At 34.5% G+C, this 14,165-nt stretch overlaps 1 protein-coding gene and 2 pseudogenes across 8 annotated transcripts in view; all 3 read right to left on the minus strand.

The window, feature by feature from the left end:
* The window catches only part of Ssh2 (slingshot protein phosphatase 2), a 303,918-nt gene that overhangs the window by 139,592 nt on the left and 150,161 nt on the right, over positions 1 to 14,165 (minus strand). The window lies entirely within an intron of this gene.
* LOC147823838 (WW domain-containing adapter protein with coiled-coil pseudogene) overlaps positions 1 to 14,165 on the minus strand; it is a 45,498-nt pseudogene continuing 31,333 nt past the window's right edge. The window contains exon 1 of the transcript XR_015443283.1: positions 1 to 14,165. This exon is cut by the window's right edge and continues 31,333 nt beyond it. The product of XR_015443283.1 is annotated as a WW domain-containing adapter protein with coiled-coil pseudogene (transcript).
* The window catches only part of LOC147823839 (WW domain-containing adapter protein with coiled-coil pseudogene), a 41,582-nt pseudogene continuing 27,417 nt past the window's right edge, over positions 1 to 14,165 (minus strand). Inside the window, exon 1 of the transcript XR_015443285.1 lies at positions 1 to 14,165. This exon is cut by the window's right edge and continues 27,417 nt beyond it. The product of XR_015443285.1 is annotated as a WW domain-containing adapter protein with coiled-coil pseudogene (transcript).

The raw sequence follows: 14,165 nt of genomic DNA on the forward strand, positions 1-14,165 counted from the left end.
TTTCTTTCTTCCTTTCTTTCTTTTCTTGGCCTTGAAGAAAATTTGTTGCCTTTTTTTACACTCTCACTTGAGTTGTAAGACATGAGTTTTGTTATGGGTATGTACTACTACTACTACTACTACTACTACTACTACTACTACTATTAGTAATACTGGGGATTTAATCCAGGGCCTTTGCACTGAGCTACATCCCTAGTCTGTTTTTTATTTTGAGGCCGAGTCTCAGTAAGTCATTAAGTTGCCCAGCTGGGCTCAAGCTTGTGATTCTCTTGCCTCAGCTTTCTAAAGTGCTGCTTTAAAAAAAAAAAAAAGGATTATATATTAATAGCATTAAAAGATTTTAAGGTAATAGAAATCCCTTGTATTAATAAAGTACTTCCATTACTCTGTATTACTCCATAGATATAAACCGCGTAAAACAATGAACAATGCTGACCTAACTGTATTCCGGGACAGATAGGAGGATACACTGCAATGTGAATGAAGAATGTAGACATGCTTTTGCTGCTTTGACAAAATTTCATCATGGGAAGATCATTTGAACTGATACAAAAGCAGTGGACTAGAAACCAGACAACCTACATTCTAGTTCTAAAATGGTCACTTAATAAACTAAGATATTGGCCATGTCACAACTTCATTTGGGAAAAGAAAATGGGATAAGAAAATCCTAAGGAAATATCTTAACATCTGTTTTGAGAGTCAGGAAACTAGAGAAAGTATTTTCATCCAATCCAAAGGTCCTGAGGGCCTGCTGAGGTGGTGCATACTTATAGTTGCAGCACTGGAGGCTGAATTAGGTGAATTTTAGTGTTCAAGGCCAACACGGAATACATAGCAAGACCTTGCTTCACCCCCCCCCCGCCCCCATAGTGCATTTAATCCATTTAAGATAAAACAGTTACCTTTTCAAAGCAATAGAGACCAAGGGCTGGGGATTTAGCTCAGTGGTTCCGGCGCCTGCCTCGCAAGTGCAAGGTCCCAAGTTTGATAACCGGTACCAAAAAAAAAAAAAAAAAAAAGATTGTGGAGAATCAAAGCAATAGAGCCCAGCAATTAAACACTCTGGCCTTGAAATTCATAGGCTGGGTTTGAATCCTGCTGTAATTAGCTGTGAATTTTGGAGTTACTTGATCTGAGACTCAATATTACACTTAATTCATGAAGTTACTGTGAATATTAAACTGATCTATCTACATTAAAAGAGTACCTGGCACAAAAATCTACTCTTTGGTCTTAATGTCTGCCAATTTTATTTTTTTTGGTACCAGGATCGAACTCAGGTCCTTGCGCTTGCGAGGCAGGAGGCAGAAGCAGTGAGCTAAATCCCCTTCCCAATGTCCACCAATCTTAAGGTAAGGCCCGCTGTGCTCCTGTCTGTTCAATGAGAAAGTGAAAATTTTGGATTAGAGATGGTTCTTTAAGCTCTTTTCCACAAATCTGAAAAGAAGCTAAAATGGAGCTGGGCATGGTGGTGTACACCTGTAATCTCAGCACTTGGGAGGCTGAAGCAGGAAGATCACCATGAGTTCAAGGCCAGCCTAGACTAGATAGTGAGTTTAAGGCCACCTGAGTAGGGAGAGCCTGTCAAAAAAACCAAAACCAAAAAACCCAAACCAAAACAAAACAAAAAAAGAAGCCAAAATGGGCAATATTAAAAAGTGGCAATGACTCTGGTGTCAGAAGTTCTAGATTCTAGCTGTGTTGTTTATAGACAAGCCTTTAATCTTTCCCATCCCTAATTTCTTTAGTCTCAACCTGGGGATAGTAATGTTTACCTCACATGCTTATTAAGATACATGGACAACAGTGCTTTGTGAATATGGTAACATCAAGTTTTCATTATGAATCATCATGATTGATAAATTGGCCAAACAACTTCTGGTAATAGAAAGCAAGTTGTGTTTGTTTTATTTCATTACCCAGAAGTTGATGACTGAAAGAAAACTAAAATACAGACTTCTCCTGTACCACCATTCATCTAGAAAGTCTTTACTGTTAGTTTGCTAAGTATTTAATTACATTAATTCTGTTGCAGTCTGTAGTAATTTTTACTATAGCACTCAATTAAGTGCTTACTTAATTTTTATATGTTTTCAAATAATAGCACTAGGCTGGGGATTTAGCTCAGTGGTTCCGCTGCCTGCCTCGCAAGCACAAGGTCCCGAGTTCAATCCCTGGTACCAAAAAACAAACAAACCCCCAAATAATAGCACTGACTTATACAACTTTATTTAAAAAATATCTAGTCATAAGGCAAAGTGATTGTATTTGATTGTTGGGGTTTGTTTTTTGGTTTTTTTTTGGTACTGAGGATTGAACTCGGGACCTTGCACTTTTAAGACAAGCAGCAGAACCACTGAGCTAAATCCCCTGCCTAATGATTATATTAATCATAAATTTATGCTTGTATGTTTTCTCTAAGGGCTTGATATAGAGAAATAAATAGTAAATTAATCCGATTGTGAAAAAGGAGAAGACCAACACTTAAAAAAACAGAAAGCCCATTACCTAGAGTAACATAACCTTTTGCCTCCTGTTAATTTGCAAAATGCTAGATAAAACTCTGAACATAATACCCCAAATTTCAAATTTGTTGCCGAGATAGCACCAAGTGGTATCTTACTACACTAAGTAAAAGACACTCTTCACACAATAAAATATACCAAATTCTTTAAACAAAAGCTGTTAAAAGCTATCATGTTTTGCAATCACTGTGTGGATAATAGTTTTATTTTGAAAGAATATCTAACAATAGCTTTAAACACTGAGTTGAACAATGTCACTGAGCCTTTACAATCATTCCATAGAATTTTCCACCATAAGAGCAATAGAGTATACTGAAAAGATCTGTGTATCTACTCCAGGAGAGAAGATCTCCAAAGCATTCTTCCCTCATGATCTTAACCACCATATGCTCCTGTAGAAAGAGATGCTGAAATGCTTCTTTCTTCAGGTTACAAAAGCCTCACACTCTATTGTTTAGTAAAAATAATAGGCATTTATAGATAGCTTTTCACATCCAAGACACTTTACACAACACTTAACCATTTAGCCCTCAGTCTATCTCTTCAAACCTTTGAAAAAAACCATTTTAAAAAATAAAAGTAACACATACTAAATGACTATTTGTTTCAGAAATCAGAACAGTAAAATAAAAATCATTCTTCTCATTCTCATCATCCTATTTCCAGAGTGATCACCATCAATATTTTCAGATATTTTCTTCACATACACAAACATTCTATGTCATAACTGCCCTTTAAGAGGCACACATGCACACACACACACAGAATCAAATTATACATATTATTCTGCTTCTTGTCCCCCTACTTATTATAACTTGTACATTTTCCTATGGTTATCTAAATCTACCTTGTTTTTTCAGAGGAGTACACAGTATTTTATTGTAAGATAATATATGGTTTAAACAGTTGTCAGCTGATGGAAATTTGCTTCTAGTCTTTCCTATTATATACAAAATATCTCAATAAACATGCTTTTATTAACACTTTTTTTTTGGTAGTGCTAGAGATTGAACCCAGGGTCTCACACAAGCTAGGCAAGCATTCTTACCACTGAGTAACATCTTCAGCTCTTTTTACACAACTTTTGTGCATACTTACTGGATGGATACCTAGAGATGGAATTGGAAGTTAGTCTAAAATATTTTAAACATTTTGGATTTAGTAAATATTATTAAATTGCCCTTCTGAAGGGTTTAGTTTTTTATTTTTCTGTGTGACATTACAGTCTCCTATCTCATGATCTGTTAAGTTAACTCAGGGTCTCAAGACCTATTTCTGTACCCCATATTTTATATATTATATTAAAAACTGAAAAATATACATATTAGAAAGGTAAATATGCCATAGAAAGTATAAAAATACCCTAAATTATAAGGAATAATATGAGGAGCTATATCATAGATTGTTGATTATAAAAGAATTACTTAGACTATAATTAAATATATGCAATACTTAAACTACTTTGAAGATAATATAATTTCAAATTCATAGAATACTTTGAGACTTGTTCAGTGCTAATGCAGTCCTAATTCAATATCCTACAATGCGGTAAGCTATAGACAGAAAAACTGGAAGTGAATTTGCGAGCAACAAAAAAATGGAGGTTAGAGGAGTTAAGATCTTGAAAAAAACAATAAAACCCCTGATAAGCTGGTATTTATTGAACAGACATTCATCATGTGCCAGATGCTCTATTAAGAGTTTACATGCAGTATCTCACTTAATTCTCACAAACAACCTTATATTATTATCTCTATGGGCCTCAGAAAGATTAAATGATTCGTCTAAGCTTATACAGCAGTATTTAAAACCCAGCGAGTTATTCTGATTCCACGGCCTGCTTTTTTAACCAGTATTCTACACTTTCTTCATGACAACAGAGGTTCACTTCACAATATAAGTTAAACCTGAAAAGTCTGTTGACCATAGGAAGAATTCCTGGGAACCTTAAATATCTACCTGGCTAAAACTGGTATTTTCTCCTCTACATGATCCTACCTAGGCCTAGCAGGTCCTGACAATTATAGGAACCTAGACCTGCATTAAATATAACAGTAAGATGATCTTTGGCTGTTGCGTATCTTCTTCTTGCTACTTGATCCCTTAGAACTCTGTATTTCAAACTTATATTGTACACAAGACATTTTTCAAAGCATTTATTTTGAGGGTTTTTTTCTGCAGTATATATACAACATCCAATAGAATAAGTTTGATGTATTTGTGAATGATGATGGTACATCACCATGTAATTTGATGTTTAAAATAAACCTACTACCTGGAATCAGCTTATCATTTCTTGATATAGTAAACGAAAAAGATGAACAAGTCTAACATCTAGTTGATAAAAGGGCTTGATTCTAGGCTCAGATGTGTTCAATTCATCCTACTATAGATAGATTACCTGTTGATAGATTACCTGAATTCTCTGATTAATTATGAATATCTGTATGCCAGACATTTAGTTGCATGCTGATTATCAAAGTGGATATGAGTTAAATATTTTTATAATAATTTTTTTTTTAGTACCGGGGATCGAACTCAGGACCTTGTGATTGCGAGGCAGGCACTGGAACCACTGAGCTAAATCCCCAGCCCCTATAATAATTTTCTACTCAAACTTGCAACTATTTTTAAATTCCTTTTCAGATCAAGTCTAAACTACAGGCTTTGTAATCTGAATCCTACCATAATCCAGGCATTATGATCTATAACCTTCAACTTCATCCCTTCTCCAACACATTCAATATGCTAGTTTTTACCTATGTTTCTGACACAAATATTTTGCTATAATTAAGTGGTTTCTATACAGTTTTATTTTGAAGTTTCATTTTTCTTTGTTCAAATTGTTCCCTCTCTGAGATCACTTGTAGCCAGCCTTTCAGGTTATCCAGGTATATTTTTGAAGACCTAGTTCAATTCTCAGCCAATTCAATAATTATAAACTCTACAGTGTTTTCATATCTGTCATCACTTAATTCTCATTCAAATTCTGTGCATAAGTAAGGAAAGCTACCCGGGATTATCAGCTTCATTTTAGAAATGATAGGATTGAGGCTTAGAGGTTAAGGGACCTGCCTAAGTTTACATACTATGTGTCAGAAGGTAGGATTTGGACCTTCTGATTAGGTTCAATGATCATCAATTAGTGGTTTAAAGTATGTTATGACACTTTTCTAACTCCTTTAGAATTTATAAACTATGTTATTCAAGGTCTTATATTCTCTAGTTCTTCCACATAATATAAAATGCATATTTTATAGGCAAGAATTAAGAGCATATATCATATTTATTATCCTCTAATTGTTGCCTATATAAGTTAGCTCACTCCTGGAGTGAACAGAACACTGTAACTCTTATGGACCTTATAGAAACTAGTGTAGTGCTAGATAAGTGATAATCACTAAATAAAGTCTGGTTGGATGACTAATTCTTTACACCACAACCCTACCATATCTTTCTTCCTCACACATATTGGGCTCTAGAGAAATACTTCCTAAGAAATCAATACATTAATAACTGGTTCTTTCCCTTTGGAGCTCAATCCCTTACTTCTGATGCAGGTAGCAGCTCCCAAGGCTCCTTTTCACCTTTTACTGCCTCATCTCTCACCTGCTCTCTCTTGTTCTTTGGATAGATGCCTCTTTATACAATGAATTCAGTAGAGGGCTTGGAACATAACCCACTAGGTGAAGGCTTTATTTTTATTCTCAAGCCTGCACTAGACTTTCAGGAGCCAAAAGTTCAAATTGCAGCAGGACTGATTCAGCCTTTTCACAACCAGTTTAGTACTGTGCAGTTTGTTTAGAATGGTCAAGTTTCTAGTCCCTGGCAGAGCAGCATCATTATCTCTCTAAGCCTTTACGTATCAGCTTCCCTGGGTATATTGCACTTGCCATGTTTTTCTTCTGAAATCAGGTGAACATAAAAAATCACATGCTAATGTAATTACATACTTTTCAATAACCATGTTAAATATGTTCAAAAAATTTAAGGACTTTTTTTTCAGTACCGGAAATTGAACTCAGGACCTTGCACTTGTAAGGCAGGCATGGTGCGATTGAGCTAAATCCCCGGCCCAAGGACAATATTAATAGTTGATTTTTTTCTCTGAATTTAAGCAAGACCAAGGTGTATGCAAATTATGCTCCTTACTAGAAAGGGGGCACTTTGTATTATTCTTCAGCTAGTGCATCAATAACTGAGAGAAGATAAGGTTTTGTCAGATTCTATTCATCTGCTTCAGCTGGCAGGTCAACTGAACAATGGATCTAAAATGAAGTACAAAATACTGTGCAGAGAAGATGAGCAAATTTTCCCATTCATTTTGAATTGTGAAATATTTTAAACATACAGCAAAGAAGAGAGAATAACAAACAGCCAAACACTCAATAGATAGCTCTATTATGTTCTAACATTTTATGCTTCAGATTTTAGGAAATGAAACATTACATTTAAAGCTCCCTGTGAACTTTTCTTGGCTTTTTGCCTCTTCTCTAAAATTTGGTGTTTATCTTTCCATTCATATTTTTATATTATACATATGGTAACCTTATTTTTTGGTTTATTGAGACAGGATCTCACTATATAGTCCAGCACGGTCTTGCAGCACTTGCTGTTGTCATCCAGACTATCCTTAAACTTGTGATCCTCCTACCTCAGCCTCCCAAGTGCTGGGATAACAGGTGTGTGCCACCATGCCCAACTTTCTTTTTTTTCCCCCGTCCATTTGTTACAGTGCTGGAGAGCAAGCCCAGGGACTTGTACATGTTAGGCAAGGGACCTACCACTGATCTACACCCCCAGCCCCAGTAATAGTTCTTTAATATAAAATTCATTCAGAAAAGTATTGCTTGTAAAGCACTAAAGTTAACTTTAAAAAATTTCTTAAGGTTGTTATATAAAATATATGCAGATATTGGTATTTACAGCCATTGCTACAAGTTCATAATGTATTTTGCTGTCTTGTTTTATATGTATGTTATATGACATTCAAAAAGAATCTTTTTCTTTTGTTTTTTTTGTTTTGGGTACCAGAGATCGAACTCAGGACCTTGCGCTTGCGAGGCAGGTGCCAGAACCACTGAGCTAAATCCCCGGCCCAAGAATCTTTTCTTGATTGAGAAAAGGATACAAAATGCAAAATCTATAATTTTGATAACTGAAAATTGCCAACTGTTTTGCAGTACTTTATTATACTGGGTGTCTTGTCTTTTTTGGGCTTTTAGTTAGCTAATAAATGAATACATTAGACACTTTTGGGTTTTAGTTGGGATTTTACATAGCTTGCATTTTATTTCTTTGGTTCTTTGCTGTTTCTATTAACCTATAGAATTATTTTAATAAATGTTATAATACCAACATATATATATATATATATATGTACATACACACACACACACACATATACACATACACACACATATACAGAAAAGCAAACAAAATCTTTTTCCTACTTAAAAAATTCTAGTCCAGGGATTGATACATCAGTAGGTAGGTGACAAACTCAATATTGCAAAATGTTAATTAGAGGACTGAGGGGATGTGTATTTGGGTATTTACTGTATAATTCTTCCAATTTGTCTTTATGTTTTAAATGAAATGTTGGAAATCCAAAATAAAAACCTCTATTTGTATTTTGTCTAAAAATCTCAGGGAAGAAGGTTTCTAACTGGTTTCAGGGGAGGAAAAAGAAGAGAGAAAAACCCCCAACTGGTTTCAGACACTAAACAAAATAATAATTAGGCTCAAACTTTACTGTTTAAGCTCTTGCCTTGTATTATATAACAAAAAGACAAAAACCTAGTTCCTTCAAGATTTATCTTCACATAGTTATTTCTTGGAAAGCAGTTATTTCAGCTTTTACTTTACCAACCTTTTCTGAAAAGTTCATGAGATGATTAAGTTCAAAGCTGAAAAACTGTTTTGGTTCTTGAGCATCCCTAATAAACTGAGTATACTAAATAATTTTATTTATTGCATAATATTTTATCATAATGGAATTTTTATTAATAGTGAATGTCTGTGGCCTAGTTCTTCTCTTGGTCAGCTTATAGTAGAGTACTTTACTGAAGTAAGTTAATTTAGAAGGTCTGTGAGGGGGATTACAAAAGTGTTTTGTAAACTTTTAAAAGTAATTCTCTTCTAGTTATTTAATGTATTAATTTTATTAGAGGTGTTCATCAACCATAATGTTTTCTAGCTTTGGGCTTAAATCATGGTGAGATAGGGATTATAAACAAATCTAAACAATACTACTTTGTCTGCTATTTGAGGTATTTTCATATTTGTATACTATTTATACCTCAAATAGTAGACAAAGTAGTATTTTTGTTTCAGTGGAATTTTAAAATAATTACCTTACCTGGAATTACATTATTTATTATTTGTTTATAAAGTACCCATAAGGAGTCTAATTAATAGCAATTACACTTGGGGGTTAATATTTTCATAGTTTTATAGGTAAAATAACAGATTCAGAGAAACCCAAACTTGAATACTGTTTCAGTCATAGTACTGGGCTTTCAAAAGGAAAGACTTCACAGAAATGACTGTGTTGGTTAAAAATAGCAACTTTACCTTAGGAAATGAGAAATATTGTTGCTTCAAAATAATTAACAACAACAACAACAACAACAAAACAACAAAAAAGTGTGTATGTATGTTAATATATTTATATGCTTTTTTGGGGGTATTGGGGACCAAACTCAAGACCTTGGGCCTACAAGGTAGGTGTGGCGCCACTGAGCTAAATCCTTGGCCTGTTTATATATTTTTTTGAGGTGGGGGTATCACTATGTTGCCTAGGCTGACCTTAAACTCCTGGGCTGAGGTGACTTTCCTGCCTCAGCTGAGATTACAATAGATGTGTGCCACTATGGGGGCCTTAAAAAAAAATTTTTCTTTTTTTGGTACCAGTGATCGAACTCAGTACCTTGCGCTTGCGAGGCAGGCGATGGAGCCACTGAGCTAAATCCCCAGCCCCCAATTTTTTTAAACAAAAATTATTTACCTATTAAAATTAGAATAAGTAGGTCTAAAATGATTTTTAAAAACTGAAAAAATAGGAAGACATAATGAAATAACTATCAAAAATGAAGTCCTTAGTGAAACTTACTGATTACTGAAGACCACTTGCAATTATAGTCCTTTTCCTATCACAGAAAATACATGTGGGCTTTGAGTGAGAACCTAGTGTCATTTAGCTAACACTAAATGAATTCAATTAAATAGTTAATTTTTTTCTTCTCAGGATATTTTATTTTAGATACTAATAGAATATAGGTGGATGGTTAAACAATTAAATTGTAATAAAAATACATCTCCTCCCACCCTCCATTCTGAAGCTCTTTATAGGTGAATATGATCCAATGTAGCACCTAAGAACACATTTGAAAATTCTTTTAAGAAAAAGTCCGATGGGGAGTGGGAGCAAAACCACACAAAAAACTGTATTTGGATTAAGAAGGTAAGTCTTTGTAAAGATGCAATCTCTGCTTAAAGGCATCTTAATTTTTTCAGTGCCTTTACTGCCAAAGGCCCATATTGATATTGAACTATACTGGGTGATACTGCTTGAATGATGAATGTATATAATTAGATGTTAAGCTTACATCTCTGAAGGAGTTCAAATTTTTCTCTGCGTCAGAAAACAAAACAAAACAAAAACAAAGGGTAGCCATGTTTTTTCCCCAAGGACACCTTTTCATTTATTTCATAATCTAGAGGAAACACAGCTTTTGTCAGACACACTTTAAAGCATTAACTAAAATAGTTGCTGCTGACACTTTCACATAGGTGTAACAAGTATTGAAATGATAAGTAATAAAAATCTAGAGAAAAATCATATAAGAATAAACAGGGAAGGGCCAGGGATTTAGTTAGTAGTGCCACAGCCTGCCTTGCAAGAGCAAGGTCCTGAGTTCAATCCCCAGTAGCCCCCCCCCCCCAAGAAAAGGAATAGAGGGAAGAGTAGGACACAGAATATTGAATTTCTTATACTAAAGCTTCTAAACAGGCCTTTCAAAATCCTTTGCAAACATGAATTAATATTTGGACATATATTCTTATTATTCATGCTTTAAAATGGGTTAACAGAAGCAAACCAAAACAGTGAGTATCAACTCTGCCAGATACTGCTAGTGTTAGGTATTCAGATAAGTATGAGAATATATATTATATATTAAATAGCTCATGGTAATGCAGGAGAGATGGATGAAATACATGAATAAGTGACCAACCAAATATCCTATGTCCTCCCTGAATGGTATGTTCTAAATTTACAGGTTTACATCTGCAGATGTTTTTCCTTCTCTCATCATTATCCAAAAGTGCCTGGTAAATGCATTACTCAAGACTCTGTCTTTTTTTTTTGGTACCAGGAATCGAACTCAGGACCTTGCATTTTTGAGGCAGGTGGCAGAACCACTGAGCTAAATCCCCAGCCCATCAAGACTCTCTGTAAGGAGAACCAACATGATAGTGGTTCTTAATAATAGTCAATAACACTTTTTAAGGATTTACCATGTAATAAGTATTATGCCAAACTATGTAAGTAAGCATATAGTCATAATAGCAAGGATGTTCCTGCCTAACAGGTTACTCCTCTTTAGTACTCCCATTCATTGCTGCTTCTAACACTTGAATGTATGCTTATCAAGGATCTCCTTGTTTGGGGCCAGGGATTTAGCTCAGTGGTTTCGCTGCCTGATGAGCAGGCTCAAGGACCCGAGTTGGATTCCCGGTACCAAAAAAAAAAAAAAAAAAAGAATCTCCTTGTTTGTTTAAGAACCACTGATGTCCAGCTTACTTCTTACTGTAGCTGAATAATTTAATCAAATATTGTATAAAACAATCATACATGGGTACAGAATAAGGTATTTCTATAAAAATGAACTTAAACAATTTTGAAAAATTTAAGAATAGTTACCTTTTTTTTTTTTCTTTTTTGGTACTGGGGATGGAACTTGGGACCTTGTGCTTGCGAGGCGCTGGAACCACTGAGCTAAATCCCCAGCCCAAGAATAGTTACTTTTAAAACTGCTGTTGAGGGCTGAGAATGTAGTTCAGTGGCACTGTGACTGCCTGGCAAGCTCAATGTCCTGAGTTTGATCCGTGGTACTGGAAGAAAAAAAAAAAATCTAAAACTGCTGCTGAATTGGGTATGGTTAAGAGGACTGTAAAAGACTGAAGGAAAATTCTAAATTTCTGAAAGGATTCTGCAGTCAACTCTTCATCATTGTTTATATATTCTCACTCTAAAGAAGTAAAAATTAGAAATGAAAAACAATGCATATATTATGGGTGGGGGTTATGCAAGAATAAGTTAGACGATCAGTTAAATCAGGACAGTCCCACTGTCTTGTCTTATTCTAAAGTCTAGATTCTTACCCAATACTCAAAAAGTACTTAATAAAGGTTTATAGGGTAAATGAATGAAGAAGAGAAAATGCTCCCTGGGAAGTGGTATGAGCGAGATTTTAAAGAATGAATGGAATGTTAACAGAAAGAAAAAGAAAGGGAAAAGACATTCCTGAAGAAAGTAGGAGAGGCTTTAGAGTGAAGACAATACTGAGTTTGACTCTGGGTTCTGTGCTGTATGACTTGGGCAAGTCACTAATCTCTTTAAGTCAGCCTCCTCATCTATAAAATGATAATTCTCGGGGACTACTGTAAGTACTAAGTGAAATAATGAATATAAAACATTAATTTGGTAAGTTAATTTTGAAGTTTTTAAGAGAAAGGGAAAAGTTTAAGATAAAAAGCCATATGTATATTTTAAAGTAACCCTTTCTGCCCTTAATGATTTTATATATACTGAATTAAACTACTTTACAAAGCTACTAACATAAATTCTCCCACTAAAGTAGACTTTATACTATACTATGCAAGCTTCTCAAATTTGATTAAATGGGTTTTGCCAAATGGTAGAGAAAGCCCAGGTGGTAGAGCATGCAGTATCAACTCAATAAAGGGATCAGCCTGCTCAAGCCCACCTTAAACTTGATGTTGATTCTTCCTACTTTGATGTTTAAGTAGTTTTCACTAATTTAAAATGGTTTGTCTGTACTAATTTCTTGTTTTAGTTTATAATTTTTTTCCCTGTTTTTTTTAATCTGTGAAAGAAAGCTTCTGGAGGCAAAAATGACAGGTTTGGGGAGTGACAACCTGGGGGAAAAGGTCAGAAAAGCATATTAAATTTTGCTTAAACTACTGAGTAGATAATAGTCAACAGGAAGAGAAGAAATTTTAGAAGTGGAAGAAATTTGTCAAATATAATAGATGATTATAGAGATTGCAGGCAGTTAGATATAAAGGTTTAAAGCTCAAAAAGAGATCTGAAGTGGATATATAGATTAGAGAGTTCTCAGCCCATGGAAATGATGAATGAAGAAGATAAGGTCACCCATGGACAATATATAGAACAGAAAATCAAAGAACAACAAATGCTGGAGAGGCTGGCGGGGGGTGGGGTGGTTCTTCATTGTTGTTGGGCGTATAAACTGGCACAACCATTATGGCAATCAGTATGGAGATTTCTCCAAAAAGTAAAAATAAAAATTCAGTATGATCCAGCTATTTCCCTTCTATGTATCTTCCTGAAGGAGTTAAAGACATCACATTGGAGTGATACATGTATATCCATGTTTATACTAGCATAATTCATAATAGCTAAATATTGGAAGCAGCCTATAGGTCCATCAACAGATGAATAGATAAAGACAATGTAGCATTTATACACAATGGAGTACTACCTCTGCCATAGAAGATACGTGAGTCATTTGTAGGAAGACAGGTTCACCTTGAGACCATAATGTTACGTGAACTAAATCAGACTCACCAGTTTAAATATTGCATGGTTTCTCTTAAATGAGAACCTCATACATACATAGAGTACAAAATAAAAGACAGACAATAGGAAACAAAAGAAAAAAGTTATTGTAATCAAGCATGGCCATTGTATCTAAAAGATTTAGTGTACTTATTTTTTGTGTTTTAGAAGTTTTTTGGTGTTAGTCTGGCTGCTAATCTATGATTATGATATTTACCTTGATAAAGACTGAAAAATAAATGAATAAATCTGATGCTAGCAAAAAGATGCTATTTACATGTATATACTCCCCTCAATGAATGTAATCATTATGTATTACAAACGTACTAATAAAATAAAAATTAAAAAGACTATTAACTAAATTCAGTAAATGTAGCAGGATACAAAATCAACACACAAAAATCAGTAGCATTCTTGTATTCTAGTAATGTACCCACTAATCCAAAGAAATTAGGAAAAAATACCATTCACAATAGTACCAAGAAAAATTACATACTTAGGAATTAACCTACGGGAGTAAAAGACCTCTACAATGAAAACTACAGTCCTCTGAAAAAGGAGATGTAAGAAGGCTTCAGAAAATGGAAAAATCCTGTTCCTGGATAAGCAGAACGGATATACTCAAATGGCCATACTTCCAAAATTGATATACAGATTTAACGCAATCCCAATAAAAATACTAACAGCATTCTTCACAAAACTGGAGAAAACAATCCTAAAATCCATAATAGCAAAAGCAATCTTGGGTAACAACAGCAGTGTGGGAGGCATCATAATCCCTGACTTGAAGTTATTTTATAAGGCTACAG

The sequence above is a fragment of the Heterocephalus glaber genome, unplaced genomic scaffold (assembly GCF_053883595.1).
Source record: "Heterocephalus glaber isolate CG9 unplaced genomic scaffold, H.glaber_assembly_v1.0 deba00001564, whole genome shotgun sequence".
Classification (NCBI taxonomy): Eukaryota; Metazoa; Chordata; class Mammalia; order Rodentia; family Bathyergidae; genus Heterocephalus; species Heterocephalus glaber.